Raw genomic sequence first — 3,945 nt, 5'->3', positions numbered from 1 at the left:
TTATTGATCTGACTGAAAAGTAACTAAAGTTATCTAATACATGTAGGGGAGTACAAGGACAGCATTTGCCTCTAAAATGTAGTGGAGTTTAAGTACGCAGTAGCCCAAAATGAAAATACTCAAGTAAGGTACAGATATCTTAAAATTTTACTTAAGTACAGTACTTGTAAATGTACTTTGTTACTTCCCACCACTGTGAGTGACACCTGAACAACTAATGTCTAAATGCCAGTCATTCACACTAAAAGTAATAAAGGAGCAAATGGCGGGGAAAGAAAGCAAGAGAGGAAATTGTTAGGTTATTTCTTAGTTAAATAGATATTCAGAGATTTGTTGTCTAGAAATGTTTAGTGGAGACAGGTTGACTAGCTCAGGCTGTTAACTGGTCAGGTAAATGTGCCTGCAGTGCAGACTGCAGGCAGGTCAAGGTTGCAGGCAAAGAGCTGTTAGTGTCAACTGTAATGCTAGTCTTAATATTTGTCTTAATGTGTAATGTTATGTCAAATTGTTCTAGATACACACCACAAAAATACCAGCCACACACCTTGAACTTTCCTCATGTTTTGGCTAACGTTATGTTCAGCTGCAAGCTGGCATATCAGGTGACGTCATGGTTTGACGCCCTGCGTAGCATGGGCTAGCCCAAAATGATTAAGATTATATAGGTTTCTGGGTCCAGGGTCTTTCATCTTCCAAGCTGCCTGCGCGCAGGTGGAGGGTGGAAAAGATCTGGACGTGTAATGTTAATTTTACCTGTGATCCTCTGAATAAACCAGCACGGTTATTTTTTATAAAATCTAAAGTGGTCTACTTCGTCTTATTGTGAGTTCCTGGTTTAAAAGAGCCGGAAGAGGCTTCATAGAGAAAGAGAAGCTTATAAAATGGAGGATGCAACAAGATGGATTTAAGGACAGAAAGTAAACAGGAGGTGTCTGTGGCTCCTGTGTGTGTGTGTGAATGCTTCTGTGCATGAATGGGTTAAAATAGTGTAAAGCGCTTTGATTGTGTTTTGTTGTAGAGAAGAGTGCTATATAAGACCATTCCCCATTTACAAACAACTGACCTGAGTGGGTGTTTTTTAGCACAAAGAGAGGCCAGCGTCCAGAGTGCTGACGAGATACTTAGCTGGTGTTGAGCCACTGTGGGAGGAGCATCACACAGAGAGAGGGAGAGCAGTGGGGTGGGGGATGGGGGAGGTAGGACTGGGGGGTTGGATTGCCCTCTGACATGACCCTGTCATATGAGAGGGAAACTAACATCTACTGTAGGCTAGCCAAACAGCTCAAAATAAGGTAAGCCACTGATTTTATCCACTTCACTATTTATTGACACTGTGTAAACTTCACTGGATTCTTCTTTTTCAGTTGTTTAACTTTTACTAAACTGTAGACATCCAGTGTTTTTCCACTAGGTAAAATAAAAATAAATTACACAGTGCCTGGATGTATTAATATGCTGGTGATGAATTATTAGCCAGTGAAACGTAAGCAGACCCGTGTGACATACAGTAAATAATCCAGGACAGAAACTAGTAACATTTTCATGTTGTTCAGCATTGAACACTAAACACCAAACACCTGGTATTCTGGAAGTTCACCTGGACAATGTGCTCTCAGCAGCCATTCAGTGGGTCTAAATGAGAGACACTCTTCACAGCCTGTACAGGCAGAGGCTCACATTTATTACATACATCCAACCACTCAGACAAAAAGGATAAAATCCCATAAAGAGTTGTAATGTAGAAACTGTTGTAGAGTACACATGTTAACAAAACAAGTTATTCTAGATATATTGCTTTTTTATAATTACAACCATTTGAGAACTCAAATGAGCCTTAAAAAAACTAAGAACTATTTAAAATAAAAATTTGTAAAACTAAGGTTTTAAGCATTACCACAACTTATTTTTCTAGTTTAACTTAATAAAGACCACAAAATCCAGGAGGAATGTTTGTTGAATGTGCAGTGGAGACTGTGTTTACCAGAGTAACAGTAAAGAGTTAGTCATAGTTTTTCTACAGAAACTGTTGAGTGTGTAGTGTGCAGTACTGACACAGAGACATAAAATTCGGCTTGTGTTAACCTGCTTTACAGATGTTGAATGGAGCTTTAAGAAAAAGCTTTCATTCATTTAGTACTGCACTGCCCTCAAGTGTTCATAGTTGAAAGTTTATAGAAACAGGATTTGTACTGATAAGATTTTTCCACTGTATGCACTTCAGTTTGATTTAAGAATACACACTTTGTGTTGCCATCATTTTAGGGAACATTATATTGACTAACATTCATTTCCCAGAGACTTACCCTAATCTTAACCTAACCCTAACCTCAAATCAAGTCATCACTCTAAAATCTAGACTAAAGTCTTTTGTTTTGGGGACTTGTTTTTTTGTCCCAATAAGGATGTCGCGTCCCCACAGGATGACTCCTCTCGGTCTGTGTGTTCAGTAAAGTCTAGACAGGACACTGTATCCTCACTCAAGGCTCCTCCAGCAGCCTCCTCATTCCTTGAGTCCTGGAACATTCTCAGGGGTGTGTGTGTGTGTGTGTGTGTGTGTGTGTGTGTGTGTGTGTGTGTGTGTGTGTGTGTGTGTGTGTGTTGGCCCTGCAATGGGTTGGCGACCTGTCCAGGGTGTACCCCACCTTTCGCCTGCAGCTGGCTGGGATTGGTCTTTGGGACTAAGCGGTTTAGAAAATGGATGGATGGAATAACAATCTTCTACAACATAAACGGTTAGCTTAGAAGATCTAGTTACTGGACTGTCCCGAACACATCTACATGAAACAGTTGGGACACGGCCCATGGAGATGGGCAAATAAACCGGACACACATATGCATAACTGAACATTTAATTACCATCCTTAAAGTCTTTGCTCTTGATGTCTGAAAACACTATAAATAAAGCGTAATTTTCACCTTTATGTGGCTTGTCCCAGTGTAGTTTGTTCTTTTCCTCTTCTTTTTTTTTGTTCAAGTGATCTCAATACTGCCACCTGTGGTCAAGGGTGATACATAGGCTACATGTACAGGTATGTAGCCTACAGTAATTTTATTTATAAAGGAGTATTTTTACGCTGTGGAGTTGCACTGGTTACTTCAGTAAGGATCTGAATACAGCTACACCTGACTTATCCAACTGTTCTTTATAAGACAATCTGTGGTTCATGAAAACCTTTTTATTTATTATTTAGTTAGTTTACTTATTCTTTCTTTACATTATTCAGCATAAACTCAGAATCAGAATCTGCTTTATTGGCCAGTTGTGTTGGACACATGATGAATTTGACTCTGGTACATTGGCTCTCACTGTTCATGTACATATCCCCATGCAAGGGGCAAGTAAATAGTAAATCAACATAAGGCTGTGTAGTGTTAGGTTATTTCTTAGTTAGATAGATATGGATTAGAGATCTGTTGTCTAGAAATGTTTAGTGCAGACAGGGGGACTAGCTTTGCTGTAACTATTCAGCCTGCAGTGAGGACTGCAGGCACGCCAAGGTTACAGGAAAAGAGCTTTTAGGGTCAACTGTAATGCTAGTCTTAATATTTGTCTTAATGTGTAAGGTTATGTCCAATTGTTTAGATACACACCACGAAAACAACAGTCACGCACCTTGACTTTTCCTCATGTTTTGGCTAAACGATAGAGCAGCTGCAAAGCTTGCTTATCGGGTGGCGTCACGGTTTGACGCCCCTTGTAGCATGGGCTAGCCCAAAAATGATTAATATTATATAGGTTGTTGGGTCCAGACATCTTCAGCTTTTCTGCTGCCTGCAGGCAGAGGGGTGAGAGAGCTCTGGACGTGTCCTGTGAATTTTACCTGTGATCCTCTGAATAAACCAGCACGGTTATTTTTTATAAAATCTAAAGCAGTCTCTTTCGTCTCATTGAGAGTTCCTGGTTTGAAAGAACCGGAAGAAGCTACAAAGAAATAATAGCTTATA

General features: G+C 39.9%; 1 protein-coding gene across 1 annotated transcript in view; it reads left to right on the top strand.

Moving 5' to 3' along the window:
• Positions 1-1,259: 1,259 nt before the first annotated feature.
• The window catches only part of hao2 (hydroxyacid oxidase 2 (long chain)), a 15,637-nt gene continuing 12,951 nt past the window's right edge, over positions 1,260-3,945 (top strand). The window contains exon 1 of the mRNA XM_020586269.1: positions 1,260-1,292. The gene's annotated coding sequence lies outside the window, so the exon portion shown is untranslated. The remainder of the gene's footprint in view (positions 1,293-3,945) is intronic.

The sequence above is a fragment of the Monopterus albus genome, unplaced genomic scaffold (assembly GCF_001952655.1).
Source record: "Monopterus albus unplaced genomic scaffold, M_albus_1.0 scaffold401.1, whole genome shotgun sequence".
Classification (NCBI taxonomy): Eukaryota; Metazoa; Chordata; class Actinopteri; order Synbranchiformes; family Synbranchidae; genus Monopterus; species Monopterus albus.
The sequence above is the reverse complement of the archived record's forward strand: the minus strand, read 5'-3'. Positions and strand labels throughout refer to the sequence as shown.